Raw genomic sequence first — 23,307 nt, 5'->3', positions numbered from 1 at the left:
CTCAGAAGAGTCCAAGGTTGTGGAGGCTTAGCCCGTCTGAAGAGGAGGAGCAGGGGGCCGGGGGAGGGGTTGCGGGGATGATTCAGGGCTCGGATGGTACCCAGTCGCGCTGCGAGGTAGGTCTCGCAGTGGGCGGTCCGGCGGCCTTGCCAGTTTTCATCTGGACCACGGAGACATCCGCAGCTCCATCAGGCCACACAGCGAGCCGGCTGGAAGGGCTATAAAATTCAGGAATCTGCCAATCCCCATCCCATATTTGGCATCGGGTTTTATTAAGATGACTAAGCGCCCGGTTGGTGAGCATGGGAAATGTGTTGAAATAGGAACGCTCGGGTCTTTGAGTTAATGGTTTAATTATGCGGCCCAGGGATTTCCACCGCACCGTGAGCCCCTGTGTGGGGTTTCTCCCCAGCCCTCCTTCATCCCCTCCTTTCCGAAGACAATTGGGTGATTGATAACGGAGGTGGATCTGAACGGTGGGCAGAAAGAGTGGCAGAGGCTGCGGGGGAGGCAGACACAGACGAGAAGCGGGGTGGTGGATGTCGTGACCTCCCGCGGGAGGAGCTGATGACATCACTAAAGAGGCCATCCCTCTGGCGTGGCGTCCTGCAGCTTGGTCCTTAGTTCCCTGACGTCCGAGAATCCAGGCAGGGATTGAATGAGGCGGGAGGGGTGTTGAATAAAAACCCAGCCAGTTCCAGGACCTAGCCCGTAGCACACACGCAGCCTTGTTTTTCCTGTCGGAGCCTAACTTTTAAAGCACGACAGATAACCCTCCGTCCTGAAAACAAAGGTGCACATTTTTACGATGGGTCCCGTGCCGCCCAGGCTCTCTGTAAAGGTGCTGCCAGCAAACAGCACCCGCTGAGAGCAGAAGAGCTTATGTGACGTGCGGAGCTTCGGAGGGGGTGGAGGTCTGCGGGCTTTGGGCGTGTTCTCGCAGCATCCAGCTCCTGGTGGAACGTGACGCGTCGATGCGTGATAGATGCACATCTTATCGAGACGGGGTGTTTAATGTTGAACGTCAGAGCACACGGAAGCGACATCTGTGTCCCTGCTGGCTGGGAGGATGTAGAGGAATGTGGTCATAAAAGACTCCGTTTTTCTCACACAGAAATTGCTGACTGTGATTCAGATACAAAGGAACCCCCAAGACAGGCCAGACTTGGTTCCTCACGAAGTGCCTCTTGCCCCACCACATCCCCGGAAACCCAAAGCCAGAGGCAGACACTGAATGTCCATCTGGTTTCGCCAAAACTCACTCACACCGGGAAGGTACCCAATGGCCAATAGTTGGCCCAAAACATGGCGGACGTGGAAAGACCCCCAAGAAATCGTGCAGTCCCACCTCCCACACGTCACACGCACAGGACCTGACGCGCAGAGGAATGGTGTGGCTTCCCAAGGTCATACAGCCAATGTACCTTCCCAAGGTCAAAAGCCAATACAGTTTTTTTGTTTTTAAAACCCCATCCCAAACCCTCATCCTGTTTTGAGACGTTGCACTTTCTACATCCATGCTTCTAATTTCCTTGGCCGTTTGGAACTTTGCTTGAAAGTGTGTTTTCACGCTCGTGAGAGGGTGGCAGAACAAACACAGACGTGGCCCATCATTTTCCTACCGGCAGGGGCACCGTCTGAGAATGGTCCTCCCGGCCTGGGATGAACCGTCTCAACGGTAATGAACGCCCGCCATTCTCCCTTCCGTACCCAGTCCTCAGCCTGCAGACACACATAAAAGACAAGAAAGGGAAAACTGCCCAACTCGAAAACCTAAGGGAGTGTAACCATTCTCCACACGGCTAAAGGTACGCTCAGCCCCTTCTTCAGAACGCATCAGCCCCAGGTCTCCCTGACGGTCCATCAGGACCACGCCCAGGGTTTGATCACTTGCTGGAATGGCCCACGGAACTGGGGAAAGCCCGTTAGTTGCTATTACTGCTTATTATAAAGGACACAATTTATCTAATTTATAATGTCCAGTAAAGGATACAATGTATCCAATTTATAATGTCCAGTAAAGGATACAATTTATCTAACTTATAATATCCAGTGGATGTCCATCTTTTCCCATAGTCCATCACAATCCCATCCCAGTGTCGGTCAAAATTTAGGAACTGAACTGGACATTGCACCATCACCACCACCCAGGATATTAAAGAGCAGAGGGAGAGGGAAGTCCATGGGTAGACAGGGGGCCCGGGGCTGGTTCTTCACAGGAGGACTTGCCTCGGCCGATGGAATGTGGGCAGGAGGGCTGGCAGGACCGGTGCCAGCCCAGCCCTGCCCAGGACTGGGCGTTTCCTCTTGCCGTGCTGCAGGAAGAGAGCATCCTTGGGTTGGACCAACTGCCCCCGGAGGAACGCGAGGGATTCACAGGGAGCTCCCCTCTGCTGCTTGCCGACAGCATGAAGCAAGGACGCTGCACCCAGCTGCCCCCGCGAGAGGGAGACAAACGGGTGTCCGTGGTTCTGCGGTCCCCCGGCTTCTCCAGACCCCTCCTAACGCCGAGACACACCGGCACATCTGAGACGGCGGGGATGCTGCCCGCTTGTCGGTGCTAAGCTCACCTGTGGACCTGGCAACATGGGTGTGATGTTGTGACGTGGTGAGAAAGAGAGAAAGAAGTCTGACGGAGAAAGCCTAATGCTGTATGATGTCACTTACATTTGGAACCTAAAAAAATAATACAAATGAATGTCTATAGCAAAACTGAAACACGCTCACAGATACGGAAAGCAAACCAGTTTTCTATATGGTCACCAGAGGGAGAAGGAAAGAGAGGGAGGCAAGCCAGGGTATAGAATTAAATCTCTCTTCTTTTTTCTTTTTTTTAAATTTTGGCTGTGTTGGGTCTTTTGTTGCTGTGTGCGGGCTTTCTCTAGTTGCGGAGAGCGGTGGCTACTCTTGGCTGTGGAGCGTGGGCTTCTCATTGCGGTGGCGTCTCTTGTTGCAGAGCACGGGCTCTAGGAGTGTGGGCTTCAGGAGTTGTGGCTCTAGGGCCCTAGAGTACAGGCTCAGTAGTTGTGGCACACGGGCTTAGTTGCTCTGCGGCATGTGGGATCTTCCCAGACCAGGGCTCGAACCTTTGTTCCCTGCATTGGCAGGCGGATTCTTAACCACTGGGCCACCAGGGAAGCCCCAGGGTATAGAATTAAAAGATACAAACTATGTATAAAATAGATGAGTAGGAAGGATACGTTGTCTAGCACAGGGGACTATAGCCATGATCTTACAATATATTAGCCATTATAACTTAGGATAGATTATAACCTGTAAAAATGCTAAATTACTATGCTGTACACCTGAAACTAATATAATGTTGTAAATCAACTATACTTCAATAAAATTTTTTTGACATGCTCTACTGCTCTTTTTTTTTTTAACAAATTTATTTATTTATTTTATTCATTTATTGGCTGTGTTGAGTCTTCATTGATGCACACAGGCTTTCTCTAGTTGCAACGAGCGAGGGTTCCTCTTCGTTATGGAGCACGGGCTCCTCATTGCAGTGGCTTCTCTTGTCGCAGAGCACAGGCTGTAGGCACATGAGCTTCAGTAGTTGCAGCACACAGGTTCAAGAGTTGTGGCTCACAGGCTCTGGAGCTCAGGCTCAGTAGTTGTGGCACACGGGCTTAGTTGTTCCAAGACATGTGGGATCTTCCTGGACCAGGGATGGAACCTGTGTCCCCTGCATTGGCATGCGGATTCTTAACCACTGTGCCACCTAGGAAGTCCACAATAAAAATTTTTTAATTAAAAAAAAAAAGAAAAATGAAAGAGGGACTTCCCTGGAGGTCTAGGGACTGGAAGGGAAGGACTTTGCTTTCCAGTGCAGGGGGTGTGGATTCAATCCCTGGTCGGAGAGCTAAGATCCCACATGCCTTGTGGCCAAAAAACCAAAAGATAAAACAGAAGCAATATTTTAACAAATTCAGTAAAGACTTTCAAGACCGTCCACATCGAAAAAAAAAAAAGAAAAAGAAAAAGAAAGAAAGAAAGAAATAGGTATTTGGTGTTCATCCATGGCTCTCGGCCCAGAGGTCCTACAATCCTGTCGGTGTCCTGAGGGACGGGGAAGACAGGACCCACCCTAATGACTTCTTTTTACCTTCTCCCCTCTTTAAAGACCCCATCTCCACATACAGCCACATCCTGAGGTCCTGGGACTTTGGAGTCTGAACATAGGAATTTAGGGGACACAACTGAGACCAGAACTGGGGTGTTCTGTGTTACGCCCGTCCTAGAAAACTCAGAAGTGTAGCCAGAGAGAGCAGGCTATCGCCCCCATCGGGGTTTTGAGCACCCGATCTTGGGCAACGTACCCCGCGGACCACTCCGGGCTGCATTCTTGCTAGAAAGACAGAGATCGGTAATTCCTCCCACACGGCCCAACCCCAGCCTGTTCGTTTTGGAGATGAAAATCAGATACGAACCGGCAGATCTAGGGGTACGGTTCCCCTAGGATCTCCATCGCTAACTAAATTAGCATGCTCCTGTCATCACCAAATGAATGGTCTTGGTGGGACGGGCGTCTGGCGTGATCAAACGGAGCTTCCGCCGCGCTGACAGGTGAGGTGCTGGAGTTGCCCGCGTGCCCCTCTGGTCCCTGACATCAGCAGCAGGAGAGGCGGAGCAGAGCCGGGATCCGCGTGTGCGGAGGCGGTTACCAGGGCAACCGGAGGAGATGCGCAGACACTCGGGGACCGGGCTCTGGGAGCGCACGTGGAGGCCCATATTAATCAGCGGACAAGGGGCTGCCGGGCCGCCTGTCTGGACCGATGCGCGCAGGACTGCTATGTGTGACATGCCCGGTGATGGCCCGTCGAAGCTGACACCTGCCCTGATTGCCCCGAACCAGGCCCTCACCTCTCCTGCAAGAGAATGGATTTCTGCTTGGACACGCTCCAATTTAAATCACTCTCTGATCTGTTGGAAAACGTAGGGTTTCCGACTCACGGTTTCGAGGCTCTGAAACAAGAGCGTTGGTACCTGGATGCCACAGGGACGTCACCTTGTAGCATCTCATTTCCTGGCTGGGGGGCTGAGTCTCAGGAGGAAGCAGGCTCTGGCTTGGCTTCCTGGCGCTTCCTGGTGGGGAGCAGAACACCTGTCTCTGCTCTCTCGGGGGGTTTCCCTGACCCTTATCGTCTGTGCATCTGTTTCCGGAGCTTTCGGGTCACACTCATCCATCCCGGCCAGATGAGGCAACATGCAGACAGTTGGAGAGAGCGGTGTGTCACTGAGATGTCTGGGGGGGCTCAGCTTTCTAAACCTAGCAGAGGGTCTCCGTCCAAATTCTCTTGAAGGCATCTCTCTCCCCATCTGGTGTGGTTAGCTTTGGGGAAGGAAGAGGTCTTTCTAATACTTATTTAAAGATTTATTTATTATTTTATCTACTTGTTTATTTTTGGCTTCGTTGGGTCTTCATTGCTGCAGGCGGGCTTTCGCTTATTGTGGCAAGCGCGGGCTACTCTTCATTGCGGTGCACGGGCTTCTCATTGTGGTGGCTTCTCTTGTTGTGGAGCACAGGCTTCAGCAGCTGCGGCACACGGGCTCGGTAGTTGTGGCTTGAGAGCTCTGGAGCGCAGGCTCAGTCGTTGTGGCACACGGGCTTAGTTCCTCTGCGGCCTGTGGGATCTTCCCGGACCAGGGCTCGAACCCGTGTCCCCTGCATCGGCAGGTGGATTCTTAACCACTGTGCCACCAGGGAAGTCCCTGGGGAAGGAAGAGGTCTTGATCTTTGGTTGCATGGGGCTCTGTGATGGTGAACTTTACCTGTCAACCTGACTTGGCTGAGAGTTGTCCAACGAGCGGGTTAAACAGGACTCTAGGTGTGTCAGGGAGGGTGTTTCTGGAAGAGATGAGAATTTGCATCAGTGGACTCAGTGCAGCAGATGGTCCTCCCAGGGTGGGTGGGCCTCGTCTAATCAGTTGAAGGTCCAAAAAGCACCAAAAGGTGGAGGAAGGGAGGATTCGCTCGGCTTGAGCCCAGACGTCCATCTTCTCCTGCCCTTGGACATCGGAGCTCCTGCTTCATGGGACTTCCGGTATGAAATGGAACTTTTTTATTGTTAATTTATTTATTTATTGGCTGTGTTGGGTCTTCGTTGCTGCACATGGGCTTTCTCTAGCTGCACTGAGCAGGGGCTACCCTTTGTTGTGGTGCATGGGCTTCTCCTTGCGGTGGCTTCTCTTGCTGTGGAGTTCAGGCTCTAGGCATGTGGGCTTCAATAGCTGCAGTGCGTGGGCTCAATAGCTGTGGCTCGCAGGCTCTAGAGCTCAAGCTCAGTAGCTGTGGCACATGGGCTTAGTTGCTCCGAGACATGTGGGATCTTCTCAGACCAGGGCTTGAACCCGTGTGCCCTGCATTGGCAGGCAGATTCCTAACCTCTGCACCAGCAGGGAAGTCCCTGGACTGGAACTTATAGCAGCTTTCGGGTAGCCAACTGTGGACCTCTCAGCTTCCATAGCCATCTGAGCCAATCCCTCATAAAGAATCTCTTTCTGGACATCTATCACTCCTCCTGTCTGCCCATCTCTACCTACATCTGTACCCACATCTGTATCTACATTCACATCTCTATGCGTATCCCATTGGTTTTGTTCCTCTGAAGAACTGTAACACGTTTGGGTGGTTTGAGACTCAGCTACATCATTATCATGTGCAAAGGCGCATAAGGTTCAGAATCTGAGGACCAACGCCCCTTCCAGCATCCCCCCGACCATGTTTTCCTCTCTGCCCCAAAATGGTCGTGTTCTCCCCCGTGAGGTGGACCTGGGCTGGGGAAAGATGTCCTTCCTCTTGGACCCTGGGTTTGCCAAGCTTACATCAGGCCGTTGGTGGATGGGGCTTGGTCCCTGGGACTTAAATTTAGAGAATTCGCCACTGTAATCCTACACCTTTAAAACGCATTTGTTCATTTATTGCAGGGTGTTCTAATCTCTCAGAGTTGACCTCACTATGCTGGCCCCGAGGGCCAGAAATATTCAGAGTAGAAGGAACCAGAGATGCGCTGTTCATGGGGCAGATCCATGAGTCCCGGTGGGAGCCACAAAGTGGTGGGAGCCACCAGGTTGCCCCTCGGAGGTAGGACGCACACAATACTTTGTTGCTAGAACCCGCTAACCATCATCGGAGCCTTCAGCGAGCTGTAATCTGTTTTCTATAGTAACATCAAAAAATCACTGACCACAGATCACCAAACAAATGCAATAATAATGAAGGCTGAAATATTGCAACAATTATACATCGTGACACAAAGTTGCAAAGTGAGCAAATGCCCTTGGAAAAATGGCACCTATAGACTTGCTGCACACAAGGTTGCCCCGAGCCTTCAATTTGTTAAGAAAAAAAAAAAAAAGCAATATTTGGGAAATGCAGTGAAACGAGGTGTGTCTGTTTTCCCTGATAGGAATGCACTAAAATGGATTCATCCAGGTTTCCGTGCGTGGACCCCTGGGTCTCTGCAGTTGGACGACAGGAATGAAGATGTCACGGGCATCCCGGTGCCTGTGTCTCAGGGCACGTGGGTTTTCAACTCCCATGAACACACATCCAGGAAGGGAATGGTTCAGTCATCACTTCAGCATATATTCGATGTGAGCAGATCCTGCCAGACAGTTTCCCAATACACGTGTTCGGATTCCGTCTCTCACCAGCAAGGGATGCAAAGTCTGTTTTCCCTCCGCGTCCTCCCCATTTGCTCGATATCGCCAGCTTTTTTTCTCCCCCTCTTGGTGTTAAGACTATGCAGGAAAGACTACTGATCCGAAATGCACAGCTTAGTCAGTGCCTCCTCTAGCAGAGAGGCTGCCTTTCTGCATTTTTCTCTTCCTTCTTGAGCTGCATTCGGCATGGCTCTTCAGCGTTCCTCGTTCTTCTGCCGAGGATGCGTGATTTCCGCCGGAAAGCATCCAGAGAGCAAGTTCCAGTGCGTAGACTGATGAGAGGACGAGACTGGGTGGCCCTGGGCGTCCGTCTCTGGTGGGAAATGTGGGACTTTCGAGGGCTTTTCGTGTTCCGAGCTGTGCTCAGAGCCCACCTGGGGTTCTGCGTGGCGGACAGGCGAGTCGATGGTGGGAATGGGGTTTAGGGTGCTGGGAAGCTCTCGGGGTGCTGGTTACGGGCGGGGCTGCGTCTAATTACCCAGGGTAATCTACAGGCAAAGGCGCCAGGGAGCGCTCCAAGGACTGGTAATCTATGGAGATGTAAGCTAATTACTTAATCGCTTGCATTTGTAAATCGCATTATTGGAAAAGAAATTACTCTGGCGATCGAATTACAAACATTTATCTGCTAATAGCCCTGACGAACTGGTGACGCTAATCTGTCATTTTGAAAGCTAATATTAACAGCATCAATCTCACCGGAAAATAAACAGTTTATAGGAAATAAAACTTGGGTCTGTTTAGAGGGTGGAGAGGTTGAGTCTCGTGGGCCCGTTAACCCTTTGGGGGGGTCGCACAACGCCCTCGGTCGAGAGCAGGCCACGCCATGGTGCATCTGACCAGCTCGGCGAATGTGTATCAAAACCGCAACTCGTGTCCGGAACACGTTGGTGCCAGAAAGTTCCGAAGGCTTCAGAAAACAGGAATCTCCGAGAGACACCCTCCATGCTGACTGGTGAGTCTTCTCCGAAAGAAGCGTCACCTGAAATTCCAAGAAAGGAGGAAGGTCGGTACCCAGCAGATACCCAACGGAGGCCATTGGGTTCTGCGTAGTCCAATAAATAGTCTCCTCTTTAACGAGTGCCGATTTATAGTAAAGGGAAAGCAATGCGGTCAGAAGTTGGAAACGTCAAGACCCTCCTCTCATTGCAGGGAAAGCCATCGCGGAAAAGGAAATTCCCAGCAGGCGTGGCTGAGCTGCCCGGCATCGTACCGGCCAAAGCAACGGCTGGCATTTTTGAGAAGCTGCTTACATGATCCTCCGTCCGGGGATGCCCAGAGGTGTGACAGTCACTTCACGTGGGGACTCCAGCACCCGTGGCATCAGGGTCCCACGGACCTGCTGACCAGGAGCAAGCTGTGTTCTGGGCAGTGCTCAGGAGTGACCCAGTCATCTTCATGGACGCACGTGGTGGCTTTTTTTCTTCTTTTCATTTCTCTATTTTCTTTTTCATATTGAGACATCACTGACAAATGAAAGTGGCACATATCCGAGGTGTGCAAGGAGATGATTTGACACACACCGTGAAATGATGACCACAGTCGCGCTCCACGAACACATTCGTCACCTCACACGGGTACCATTTTGGTTTTGGTTTGTTTGTTTGTTTTGGGTTTTTTTAGCTAATTATTTATTTATTGGCTGCGTTTGGTCTTTGTGGCTGCGCACCGGCTTTCCCTAGTTGCAGTGAGCGCAGGCTTCTCATTGCAGTGTCTTCTCTTGTTGCGGAGCGCGGGCTCTAGGCGCGAGGACTTCAGTAGTTGTGGCTCGAGGGCTTCAGTAGTTGTGGCTCGAGGGCTCTAGAGCTCTGGCTCAGTCGTTGTGGTGCTGTGTGATGTTATGTCCATGTGGAATCTAAGAAAGTGGAACTCGTAGAGATAGAAAATAGAGTGGTTACCAGGGTCTGCGGGGCAGAGGAAATGGGGAGGTGTGGGTCCAAGGGTCCCAACTTCCAGTTATAACATAAAGGACTTGTGCGGAATGTACTGTGCAGCGTGGGAACTCTAGCTAACAATACTGTATCATCTACTTGAAATCTGCTAAGGGGGTGGATCTTGAGTGCCCTCACTCCATCCAAAATGGTACGCAGCCTTCCCTGGTGGCACAGTGGTTCAGAATCCGCCCGCCAATGCAAGGGACATGGGTTCCATCCCTGGTCCAGGAAGATCCCACATGGGCCACAGAGCAACCAAGCCCGTGCACCACAACTACTGAGCCCATGAACCACAACTACTAAGCCCGTGTGCCACAACTACTGGGCCTGCACTCTACAGCCGTGAGCCACAACTACTGAGCCCATGCACCACAACTACTGAAGCCCGTGTGCCTAGAGCCCATGCTCCACGACAAGAGAAGCCACCGCAACAAGAAGACCGCACCAACAAAAGAATCATTTTTAAAAAAAACCCTAGGGCTGCTTGAAATACCATTTTTTTCTAAAGCTGTTCTCAGAGGAGGTTCACATGTTACCAACTTCTCTCTGAGCTTTTCCCCATCTCCACCTTTCTTTCCTTCTACCCTCTTCAGTTTCCATTCCTAGGTGCTCTAACCTGTTGGAAAAGGAAGGTCAAGACCTTCTTAGATTCACTGAGTGAATTCACCAATACTGTCGACCCTATAAGCCGCCCGTGTGCCTTCCACTCTGTGGAAGTGACAGAATTTTGCTGCTGTCTTGTGACAATATCCACATTCATTCACTGGGAAATGAGGCACCTTTGCAATTGATGATCCCATAAGCGGCTTTTCGATGAGGTCAGGGTATTGACCGCTGAGGCTCGACCAGGCTCGATATGCTTGTTCTCATAAAATATAAAAAACATGTTATCATAGGAATGTGTGACCAGGTGGGCAGTTCTCAGGAGACCACAGGGAAACCCTCAAAAGGTATTAGAAGTTCTTGAAGAATAGAGTAGACTTCGAAAGACCTTAATAGCTGGCTTCTAAATTTTTTTTTCCTGTGGATAGATTTGCTGTCCTGGGACTGAAGTGCGTCTCTTGGAGGCAGAATCACCCCCCGTAGAGAACAGCTTCCCTGGAGAACAATGACATCGTTGAGGACACAAATTCTAGTGCTGTCACCTTTCACAACATGCTCAGTCACATCCTGGGTCACCTGTCTCATGCCACCTTTTTTTTTTAATTTTATTTATTTTATTTATTTATTTTTGGCTACACTGGGTCTTCGTTGCTGCACACGTGCTTTCCCTAGTTGCGGCGAGCAGGGGCTACTCTTCGTTGTGGTGCACAGGCTTCTCAGTGCGGTGGCTTCTCTTGTTGCAGAGCACGGGCTCTAGGCAGGTGGGCTTCAGTAGTTGTAGCTTGAGGGCTCAGTAGTTGTGGCTCTCAGGCTTAGTTGCTCCGTGGCATGTGGGATGTTCCTGGAGCAGGGATTGAACCCATGTCCCCTGCACTGGCAGGTGGGTTCTTAACCACTGCACCACCAGGGAAGTCCTCTGTCTTGTGCCACTTTCCTCTTCAGTATAAATTTCTTCCCGATGACTTTCTCCAATACTCCTCCTTAACAGGAGCTGAGTCAGTCAACAGGAATGACAGCTACGTGGATTTCCCTTTTCTTGTGTGTCTCCAATAACGGGTGAATTGCCCATTTTATTCCAAAACGCCCATCCAACGCCATGCCAACCCCAAGTCACAGGAAACACAGCAAGCTGTCATCTTTCATAGCGCCACGTTGGCTCACCTCACCTGGCTTTTGGCTAAAGCCACCCAACACTGTACGACAGCAGCTAGAACGTCCCCTGTTGAGCCTTGGAGACGATCGTTTCACCGTCGGCCAAAGACGTTCTGACATTTCAGGTCCAGAGACGTTGGTTTTCACCGTTTTCCCCTGCTATCTGGTAAAATTTGTTAACTGATTTTCTTTAATAACCTCGACATTCCATTCTATGTTGTAACTCTCTAAATAGGTCCCACAGCATCACTGGTATTTCCTTAGAGAAAATCATTTCACTTTGATTAAGTTGTACATTTTCATCTCTCTCCTCTTTCTACGTACCCGATGCTCTGAAGCACATTTTTCATCCTATTTCCACAACACGCCCAAAGCGGTCACCAATATTTTTTGATCAATGAGTGCAAACGTTTCACACTCCATCGAAAAGAAAAAAAAAAAAAATCCGCCTGAGTACAAATTCAGAGTGTGTGTTTAATGAATCATTCACGCGTCTTCAGATTCAGATGTGAAGGAAATAGAAAAGGAAAACGTGCAGGATTTAGGGCTCCAGTCATTGTTCTATCTGGATGTTCAGATGCTCATCCGGGGTCCTTTCTGTAACGCCAACGGGGATTCTCCCAGCCCTGGGGAGCACATTCCGTGGGACTCTGGACCCTGTGATGGAGATTAACCAGGTGCCCTTGTCGAGTGAGACGGTCCTGTTTCTGCATGACACTAGCCCCTCGGAATTCACAGAGTTCACAGGATTGCATTTGCCGCACTCAGTCCACCCCATCACTGGAATCCTTTCCTCTGAGGCTGAGCTACGAGACAAGTACCACCTCTTGGATGCATGTGAGGAGGCCCTTTTACAGCTTAGACTTTTTTTTTAATTAATGAAATCATTTATTTATTTATTGCCTGCATTGGGTCTTTGTTGCTGCACACGGGCTTTCTCTAGTTGGGGCGAGTAGGGGCTACTCTTCATTGTGGTGTGCAGACTTCTCATTGTGGTGGCTTCTCTTGTGGACCACAGACTCTAGGCGCTCAGGCTTCAGTAGTTGCAGCATGCAGACTCAGTAGTTGTGGCGCACAGGCTTAGTTGCTCCTCGGCATGTGGGATCTTCCCGGACCAGGGACGGAACCCGTGTCCCTTGCATTGGCAGGTGGATTCTTAACCACTGAGCCACCGGGGAAGTCCACAGCTTGGAGTTTGACTTAAGACAACTGTGCAGAATCCTTTGCAACCCATTTAAACAGAAGCTCTCCTTCCCAAAGCGAAGCACTCCCACAAGTTGCGCCGAGGTCAGACCCGGACGGTGTAGCCCATGTCCTTCTCCAGTGAGTACTGATGGTACAACTAAGCGATTACAAGAGAGGCAGACTCTACCCTGGGCTGAAAAGCAGATACTTTAAGTCTATCTTTGGAAATCAATTATCAGACAGGAGAGGATTCCGGGACTCCCATTTTCCCCGGTTTTGGCTGCCTCCCCAAGACCGTGGCTGTGCGATTCCCTACGTCCTGCTCTTCCTGGTTACCTGCCCACTCTCCACCCCACGTACGCGGCGTCCCCTGGCTTCTGACCACATCATTTTAGTCTCTACCTCTGTCTCCCCTGGGCCGCTTTCTCTGTGTGTTTCCCTTCACATCATCTTCCCTCTGTGCAAGTCTGTGTCCCAACTTCCGCTTTTTATTAGGACATCACAGTCAGTCCCTTACATATGAATGTGCTCCATTCCGAGAGTGTGTTCATAAGTCCAATTTGTTTGTAAGTCCAACAAAATTAGCCTAGGTACCCAGCTAACCAAATCGGCTATGTGGTACCATACTGTCATAGCTTTATTATACTTTCCACACAAATAATACATAAAAAAACAAACAGAAGGGCTTCCTGAGTGGCGCAGAGGTTAAGAATCCGCCTGCCAATGCAGGGGACGCAGGTTCGAGCCCTGGTCCGGGAAGATCCCACATGCTTCGGAGCAATGAAGCCCGTGCGCCACAACTACTGAGCCTGCGCTTTAGAACCCGTGAGCCACAACTATTGAGCCCACGCGCCGCAACTACTGAAGCCCACGTGCCTAGACCCCGTGCTCTGCAACAAGAGAAGCCACGGTAATGAGGAGCCCGCGCACCACAAGGAAGAGTAGCCCCCGCTCTCCGCAACTAAAGAAAGCCCGTGTGCGGCAACGAAGACCCAACGCAGCCAGTAAATACATAAATAAATTTATTTTAAAAACCCACAAAATAAAGAAAACCTTTTTCATCTTACAGTACAGTGCCTTGGAGAGTACAGTAGTGCAGTACACCCGGCACACAGGGGCTGGCATCGAGGGAACAGGCAGGAAGAGTTACTTAGTGGAGGAGGGAGAGGAGGTGGGAGGTGGTAGAGCTAAAGCATCCTCAGCAGTAGGAGACGGGGAGGGGGAGGTGAGCTGCAGCTTCACTCACGCCTGCCGTGGATGGGACAGAGGTTCACATCTCTGCACGCTTCGTACGTAGGGGACTTACTGCTGTCCTGTTGGATTAGCATGTATCTTAACGGGATTGTATCTGCAAAGACCCCGTAAGAGATAAGGTCACATTCCCAAGTACCCGGGGTTAGGACTGCCGCACACCGTTTTGGAGGACAGACTTCAACGCACAACACGCTGCCCGGTAGAGCCCTCGGGAAAAGTGGAAACGTCCCGTTCCGCGTTGTCCAACGTGGCAGCCGCCAGCCACACGCAGCAGGGGCAACTGAGGACTGCATCCTCTCATCTCCTGAATCGTAATTCATTTACATTTAAAAACACCACATCTGGCTACCGAGCGCTGGAAAAGTGGCTGGGGGATGGAGGAATTGAATGCTGACTTTCATTAATTGCGATTAATTTACATGTAAAAGCCACATGCGGCCGGTGGCCCGACGGCTGCTGTGTTGAATGCTGCCATTCAGGGGATTTTCTCGGGGATGCTGATGGGAAATGAATTCTTCCTGTGTTCAATCAGAAAGCATTTATTGAGGGCTTACTCCGTGCAGCTATGACCAGTGCTGCCCCCAAGGAAGGGACGTTATCACCACACAGACAGACGAAAGAGCAACAGGTATCTTGTAGGTTGGGGGTATCAGTGCCCCAGACAAAAACACAGCCAGGTGAGGGTGACCGGGGTGGGGGGGATGGGCATGCAGGTACGTTATTAGGGTGCTTGGGGCCAGCCCTGACCGAGGACGGCAAGTACTTCCACGGAAGCGATGTTCCCTAGTGTTTAGAAGTGTGGGGTCCACCTCCTGCACTGTTGGTGGGAAAGTAAATTGGTGCAGCCACTGTGGAGAACAGGATGGAGGGCCTTCAAAAAACTAAAAATAGAGCTACCCTATGACCCAGCAATCCCACTCCTGGATATTTACCCAAAAGAAATAAAAACACTAATTAGAAAAGATACCTGCACCCCCGTGTTCACAGCACCACTATTCACAACAGCCAGGACATGGAAGCAACCTAAGTGTCCACCGACAGAGGAATGGAAAAAGAAGATGTGGTACCTGCGTACAATGGAATATTCCTCAGCCATAAAAAAGGATGAAATAATGCCATTTGCAGCCCCATGGATGGACCTAGAGATGGTCATACTAAGTGAAGTCAGTCAGACAGAGAAAGACAAGTATCATATGATATCACTTATATGTGGAATCTTAAAAAAGAGTATAAATGAATGTATCTATGAAACAGAAACAGAGTTACAGACGTAGAAAACAAAGTTATGGTTACCAGGGGGTTACGGGGGATAAACTGGGAGATGGGGAACTTTGAAATGCTTTGTCAAGACTATGGATGAACTGGATGTATTTTTTGGGCGGGGTTATAATTTTTCAATTACTTTTTTAACTGGCATACATTTTATTTATTTTTTGATTGAAGTATAGTTGATGGACAATATTGTCTTAATTTCTGCCATACAGCAAAGTGACTCAGTTATGCACATATACTCGTTCTTTTTTATATTCTTTTCCATTCTGGTTTATCCCAAGAGAACTGGATGTATTTTAGGTAATGAAATGGAATGATTTCTAATGTGCTTTTAAAAAAAATAATACTGTCTTGGAAACCCCAGCTGCACTAGTGGTGGACAATTCCAGCCCCTGTCCAGCCTGGCATGGGGTGGGGGTGGGGGAGAGGGGATGGGGAGAAATAGAAGCTTTGCATGTTTTTGTATCTCTTCACGAGGACTCAGGGCTGCAGGAACCCCATCTTTCATCAGCCTGCAGCTCCCACCTTGCCTTCAGCATCTCCGATTAACTCAGTAAAGAGACAGGACATCGTGCTGCAATGTGTTCCCGTTGAATCGACGCCCATCGGCCCTGTGAGGGGCTGGGCTGTTTTCAGACATCACACTGACTTAAATGAACGTCGCCGAAACGCGCGGGAGCCTCTCGGCTGCCAGACCCACGGCTAATAATCATGTCGGCTTCAGACAGGAGAAGAGGCATCTCCCGGCTTCCTTGAAAGCACTGTCAGAGAAGACGGTCTCAACAGCCCCTTTTAATTTTTTTCTCTTTGAAGGAAAGGTGAGTCGATAATCACCCCTCCGTGTTCGAAGGAGATTCCGGGGCGTGAAGAAGTGGTCGGCGGGGCAATGTTTGTGTGGCCATAAAAAGGCAGACGGCCGTGGACGCCGCAGACTCGGGTTTTCTGAGGACTCGGAGTCCCCATATAGCAATCACAGAAACTGTAAATGATGGGGGAGGATGGAGGGGTGGAGAGACCCCCGTCTCCCCTCGCAGCCCCCTAGGGTTTCGTTTACTTGGCTTGACACCCCATGCCCCCAGTAGGAAACATCAACCAGGAGACGTTTGGCCACCAGATCCATTTTCATTGGCCTTCAAGACGCATTTCCCTGGTTACGGTGGTTCTATTTGTGATATCAAAGACGATTGCCTCTAGATTTATCACCAAATCCTAAATAAATCACCCTCTGACACTAATCCCCTCGGGGCCAGCGCTGTCCCTGCACACATGTGCGGGCTGCAGCCCGTCACACGTCGGCACCCCAGACTTCCAGCCTTCCGCTCCCTGGTCTCCACGCCGGGCACACGGCTGAGTGTCGCGCGAGGTGGGCGGCTCTCCCAGTGTCCTGGGGAGCGATGGTCCCGGAGGGGACTTGGCTGACCCTGTACTGGGGCTGCATTTACCGGGTCCCTGGCTGCGGACTGGGACCTTCAGAATGTTAAAGACAGAGCAGTGCCCACCCTGGGGGCCCCCGAGCAGGTGCAGTAGGCTGAGTGGTGCCCCCAACGTGGACATCCGTGTCCTGACCCCTAGCACCTGTGAATAGAAACTTACTGGAAATAAGGGTCTCTGCAGAGGTGAGGACGGGAAGGGTCGGAGAGGAGGTCCTCCTGGAGGAGGGGGGCCCTACATCCCATGACAGGGTCCTTCTAAGACACAGAAGAGGAGAGACACAGACACAGAGGAGGAGCCCCGTGGAGACGGAGGCAGAGACGGGAGGGAGGCGGCCACCAGCCCGGGGACCCCTGGAGCCCCCAGACGCTGGAAGAGGCAGGAAGGACCCTCCCCTGGAGCCTCCGGGGGGAGCTCAGATCTGTCCACACCCTGATCTCAGACGTCTGCTCTCCAGCACCGGGGGAGGATGAATTCCAGGGGGTTTAAGTCCCCCATTTGGGGATGCTGTATTAAGGCAGCCCCAGGACCCTCAAACAGACGCAAGACCCAAGGCGCTGGGGTTGAAACAGCAGCAGCAAACCCCAAGTAAGGCTCAGGATGAGAACAGTGGAAAGCACGTGGCAGGGAGTGATGTTTTTAACTGTGATGCAGCAGCAGGTCTGTCCGAGACTCTCTCACCCACCCAGGGTTAATTTACAGACACTGCAGCCAGGGGCAGGGCCACAGGGTGTTGAAGAATAAATGGGTAATGAGTGTGGAGAAAGGATGTCCTCCCCTGTTCCCCATCAACCGAGGGTGGACCAGCCTGGGTACAGCCCCCAACGGACCTTGGAAAGTGAGTTGTGGTGGGCTGCCAGGCAGGTCAAGATAGAGGGTTTCTCTTCTGCTATAGAATGACGGTGGCCCAGGGGACAGGAGTGCTTCTGGCCACTTAAGCATCCCCTGCACGTCCCCCAGCCTCTACGTAGATGCATGCCCGGTGAGTCGCAGGCATTGGCGGGAGAGGGAATTCTTGCAGACACCGAAATAAGGGCTGTCTTCATCAAGTAAGACCCATCACCGAGGGCCAGGGCAGTGGAAACAGGCTTGGCGTGCACAGCAAGAGAAGAGAAATCAAAGATGGTTTTGCTTGTGTAGATGGAAGCAAGCCTGTGTCCACAGCACCTCAAATTACCCGAGAGAACAACGTCCTGTGGTTTCCTGTGTTCTCTGCCCTGTTGCCCGGGATCTCTCTGAGGCCATTTGAGGAGCCGTCTCCTCCTTAAAGAAATGCCGCCACCGTGAGGGTGGGGCCGGTGTTCTTTCTTGTGGTCCAGGGAGAGCTGGGCTCCCAGCAGCATGGCCTTGACTGACTTGTAACCACACAAGAGAGGCATTTCCGCTGTTCACAAGCGGCTGCAATGGCCTCTGCGCTACCACGTGGGCTGTGAAACATTTTATAAGAAGTTCAATGTGGGGAAATTGATTTTGAAATAAATCTCCGTAGAGGACCCCTTTGAGTACCCACTGGATGGTCCAAACACAGGAGAAGGAAGTGCCAATACAGTAGAGATTGGTTCCGGAGCCTCTGTTTCAGGAGAAGACCTGCAGGGAAGAAAAATGCCACAAACACAGTTCACAATGTATAGACACGTGTGGCCTCATTGAATGGTTACGGTCCCCGGAGAAGAGGTGATGGAGATGCGTCATCGTGAAGAGGTCACTGGCGGGTCAGCGAGAGGCAGTTATGAGCCATGGCGCTCACCCCAAGAGATGGTGAACTCAAGGGCTTGTAGAATTAGGACTCCTCCTCTTCCTCTTCCTCTTCCTCCTCCTCTTCCTCCCTCTTCCTCTTCCTCCTCCTCTTCCTCCTCCTCCTCCTCTTCCTCCTCCTCTTCCTTCTCCTCTTCCTCTTCCTCCTCCTCTTCCTCTTCCTCCTCCTCTTCCTCCTCCTCCTCTTCCTCCTCCTCCTCTTCCTCCTCCTCCTCTTCCTCCTCCTCCTCTTCCTCCTCCTCTTCCTCCTCCTCCTCCTCCTCCTCTTCCTCCTCCTCCTCCTCTTCCTCCTCCTCTTCCTCTTCCTCTTCCTTCTTCTCCTCAGCTCTCCTCCTCTTCTTCTCCACCACCATCACAGTCCTCCGTTCCTAAACGAGCTCAAGAAGGTCAGCAAAGGCAACCTTATGTCTCCATCCTAGAAACTCCAAAAATAACCACAAGCACCTTTCCTCGAAACCCAGAATTGACTTTGGTTTCCATGATGGACTTCTGGTGTTCACGGGCTCGCAGTGTCAGCTTCCAAACTCAATTCTATGCGTGAAGAAATTGAGGCATAGAAAGCCAACTGCTCTTGGGATCCACACTCACAGATGCTGGGCGGGCACTGGCCGTCACCCGCAGAAGCGATGGTCTTCCTTCTCTGATCTTTCACTTGCATTCTGAAGTCTGATCAGACTTCATTTTGTAGACGGCATCGAGAAAACATCTTTTCTTTGCCTGCCAAGCACTCTCCCACTCTCGGGACACGTGGGGCACATTGGTCACCACGACCTACCTGTCGCGACTCTGGGTTCTCATAGCCCCTTCACGCTCTGCGATGCATTTTGTTTCTTTGCTGCACCTGTCTCGTGCTGTCGACGGCATCCACTGGACTTAACTCCGCAGCGAACCAGTGAGTCCTTTGGAGACTGAGCTCTCATCGTCTTATTTTTGTTTCTTCTTTTTCTCATCCCCCTGCGTTGAAATCAGTAAAAAAATTGAAAATTGTCATATGTTCTGGACACAGAGACAAGTGCCGTCATTCACAGTGTTGAGGAGTCTCACGGCCAGGAACTCTGTGAAGGGTTGAGGAAGACTGAGACGTAATTCCCTGGTCTTTAAGGAGTTTACAGTCTTGGAGGGAGTCAGGCAATACACAGATAACCAAATACACAGATAACCCCCAAAGTGTCCAGGAAGATTAGTCTTTGCGTCACGCCCACACCAGGTGGCCGGAGGAGCTTGCAAAACAATGGTCTGAACTCTTCCCAAGGAGTATGTCTCTCCCCACACGCTCTTTCTCCTCTCACGCATCCCTGTGCTCCCCTGCCCCCAGCAAGGGCATCAGACCAGGAGGCCTTGGTCTTGGAGAACATTGGGTTTCTTGCAAGCAGAGCTGGGGGACTCTTGGACCTTTCTTTTCCCTGGACGATGTGTGACCTTTTCCAGGTTGTTTCAACTTGCATGTCTGCAAATGAACAAACCCTTTATGTTGTAATACTAAGGGTGATCCTACCGTTCAGGAACAGCAAGCATTACACTCAGGTTCAAATATTCAACAGAAGGACTCACAGAACTCAGAAAAGCTGTTATACTCAAGATTATGGTTTGTGACAGTGAAGAAAAACAGATTAAAAGCAGTAGGGCTCTCGGCCAGGCCATCTTGTGGGAAGAGCTGAAGCAGACACTCTTGGCTCGGCGCAGCCGCTGCAATCCATCGAGGAACACGCCGCCGAGCCACCATCATGCCTGGGCACGTCCAGGAGGGCTTCGGCTGCGAGGGCACCAACCGATGCGACCAGTTATCTGATGACGAATCGGACCCCTTCGAGGGGTTGAAGGCAGCAGAGAACAAGAAAAAAGAAGTCGGCGGGGGCGGCGGCGGGGGCCCTGGGGCCAAGAGCACAGCTCAGGCCGCAGCCCAGGCCGACTCCAACGCGGCGGGCAAACAGCAGGGTGAAGGGTCCCAGAAAGACCGCAACAGCCCGCTGCCCCCCCAGTGTTGGCGTGGTCGACGAGGAGGAGGAGACGCGGTCCCCTGTGGCGCTTAAGAAAGAAGGGAGAAGACGTGTTGGAAGAAGACGTGATCGGCAACTTCAGATTGAAGCGAAGATAATTGATGGGAGACCAGAAAGGCGACCACCTCATGAAAGACAATTTGAAAAGCCACTTGAAGGAAAGGGTGAAGGAGGAGAATTTTCAGTTGATAGACCGATGACGGAGTGGCCTGTCCGAGGCCGTGGAGGTCTTGGAAGAGGTCGGGGAGGTCGTGGACATGGAATGGGCCGTGGGGATGGCTTTGGTTCTCGTGGCAAACATGAATTTGATAGGCATCGTGGAAGTGATAGATGTGGCCTCAAGCATGAGGACAAACGTGGAGGTAGCGGATCTCGCACCTGGGGAACTGTCAAAGATGAGTTAACCGACTTGGAGCAATCAAATGTGACTGAGGAAACACCTGAAGGTGAAGAACATCCGGTTGCTGACACTGAAAATAAGAAGGATGAAGTTGAAGAAGTAAAGGCAGAGGGTCCAAAAGAAATGACTTTGGACTAGTGGGTGGCTCTTCAAAATAAGGACCAGGCAAGAGTACAGTTTAATATTTGAAAACCAAGTGAAGGTGCTGGTGGGCCGTGGAAGAGGGGATCTGTTCTTCATACGTCAAAGAGTGAAGAGGCCCATGCTGAAGACTCGGTTATGGATCCCCACTTCCGGAAGCCAGCAAATGGTATAACGTCTCAGCTGGAGATCACTTTTGGAGACCTTGGCTGCCCAGGACATGGCGGCAGGGGAGGGAGAGGTGGCCGTGCACGTGCTGGACGTCCAAACTGTGGCATCAGGACTGACAAGTCAAGCGCTTCTGCGCCTGATGTAGTTGACCCAGAGGCATTCCCAGCTCTGGCCTAACTGGATGCCGGAAGACAACCCTGGTTCCTTTGTGGACCCTCCTCTTCGAGGCCTGCATGCTTAAGGATCCCAAATGACTAAGAAATTTAAGGAGAAAAAAAAAAAAAGACTGTCATTCATACCATTCACACCTAAAGACTGAATTTTATGTTTTGAAAATCAACTTCTCCTGCTACACAGAAGTAACAACATGGTAGTCAGCTTTGTCTTTAGAAATGTATTGGTAGCAGGGATGTTTTCCTAATTTTCAGAGATTATGCATTCTTCTTGAAAACTTTTGTATTGCTTCTTGCAAATATGCATTTCCAAACTTGAAATATAGGTGTGAACAGTGTGTACCAGTTTAAAGCTTTCACTTCATTTGTGTTTTTTAATTAAGGATTTAGATGTTCCCCCTATTACAAACTGGTTTTAAATATTGGACATAATAGCAGTTTTAATACCCGCTTTGCATTTTCACACATGGTGAACTGGGACATGTAAACTCTGACTGTCAAATTTTGTGCTGTGTGGGCTACTAACTACTTTACGTATTTTCACTTAGTTTTAATATTTTCATTTCTGGGGATAAGGTCTTTTTTCACTTCTCATGATAGCTGTTATATATGCTAAGTCTTTGTATACAGAAATATCAGTACTTGAGCAAATTCCAAGCACATTGGTTTCTTAACCCTCGCTCCTCCTGCATGGCTCATTAGGTTCCAATTATAACTGATTCACAATTTCAATTACATTTACTTTTAAAATGTGTCACTTTCCCGTTTTTAAAACCAATCTAGACACCTTACTGCTGAAAGTTGTTTAATTAAGCTGCTTACTGTTGATAGACACATACAGTCAAGTGAAGTAGTTTTATGGGTGCTGGGTTTTTCCTCCTCCAATACGGTGCATGGAACAAGTTAATTTGGCTAACACATAATATTTAAACTGCTCTGTAAAGTAAGAGGCCGCTTAGTACGACTTTTGTGTGTGAAATGTCCCAAATCAAAATTGTATATCCATAATCAACCCTTTAACCCTTCCTTGTTCTAAAGAAACCAAAGGGCACTGGTTAGTTGGGGGGGGGAGTACTGTTAATTTTTGGAATTTGGAAAGCAGACAGCTTTACTTTATAAGGTTGGAATGGCAGCACCATCCGTGAAATACAAACCAAAAATTTTACTGTTTCTGAAAAAAAAAAAAAAAAGCAGTAGAGGACTTCCCTGGTGGTGCAGTGGTTAAGAATCCGCCTGCCAACGCAGGGGACACGGGTTCGATCCCTGGTGTGGGAAGATCCCACATGCCGCGGAGCAACGAAGCCCATGCGCCACAACTACTGAGCCCATGTGCCACAACTACTGAAGCCCACGCACCTAGAGCCCGTGCTCCACAACAAGAGAAGCCACCCCAATAAGAAGCCCACCCACCACAGCGAAGAGCAGCCCCCGCTCTCCGCAACTGGAGAAAGCCCGTGCGCAGCAATGAAGACCCAACACAGCCAATTAATTAATTAATTAATTTAAAAAGAAAAGCAGTAGAGGTGAAATGCACAGAGGATGAGGTCTAGCACACAAGCTACAGGCGGTTCTTTCCCAAAGGAGTCATGGACCGCACTGAATTGTCCCGGCAATAACGTGTAACGACATGCATGGGGTGTTGCCAACAGGGACGTTCGGCTGAGCTCAGTGGCCAGGGTTTCGTTGGCTGTCAGTCTTGCAGAGGTGACTGACCCCCTGTGTGGCTGGCCTCGGTCTCCAGCCCCTTCCAGGAGCCAAACTGATACAAAACCATCAATCGCGTTGTTAGCATAGAGTACCTGATGTGGCCACAACCCCAGCTAAGCAATTCCACGCTCATCAGACAAGTGCTTACAGGGGACTCCCCAGCCCTCCTAGAAGCCGGTCTTCCAGCAAGGTACATGCTTCTCCGCACAGTTCCCTCCCACAGCAAGGATGCGATACATTAACTGCATCGTATATCACAGCATTTATGCATTAAAAATGTTACAGATCTGTGCTGGTCATGGCCTGCTCACTGCACTGGGGAGGGAGAGCTCTCTATGGCAGGAAGAGGAGACCAGCTTCAAGGTCTAAAGTCACTGAGTGGCGTGAGTTACACGCCAGCTCTTGCTCTGAGCCTTCGGGGTCCTGTGAATAGATAGCCAGTGGCTTTGAAGACCAGGGTG

General features: G+C 50.6%; 1 pseudogene; it reads left to right on the top strand.

Moving 5' to 3' along the window:
- The first annotated feature begins 19,981 nt into the window (after nucleotides 1–19,981).
- LOC130842366 (plasminogen activator inhibitor 1 RNA-binding protein-like) lies at nucleotides 19,982–21,143 on the top strand (annotated as a pseudogene).
- Nucleotides 21,144–23,307: the final 2,164 nt, after the last annotated feature.

The sequence above is a fragment of the Hippopotamus amphibius genome, chromosome X (assembly GCF_030028045.1).
Source record: "Hippopotamus amphibius kiboko isolate mHipAmp2 chromosome X, mHipAmp2.hap2, whole genome shotgun sequence".
NCBI lineage: Eukaryota > Metazoa > Chordata > Mammalia > Artiodactyla > Hippopotamidae > Hippopotamus > Hippopotamus amphibius.
Note: the sequence above shows the minus strand (reverse complement) of the source record. Positions and strands in the feature narration are given on the sequence as shown.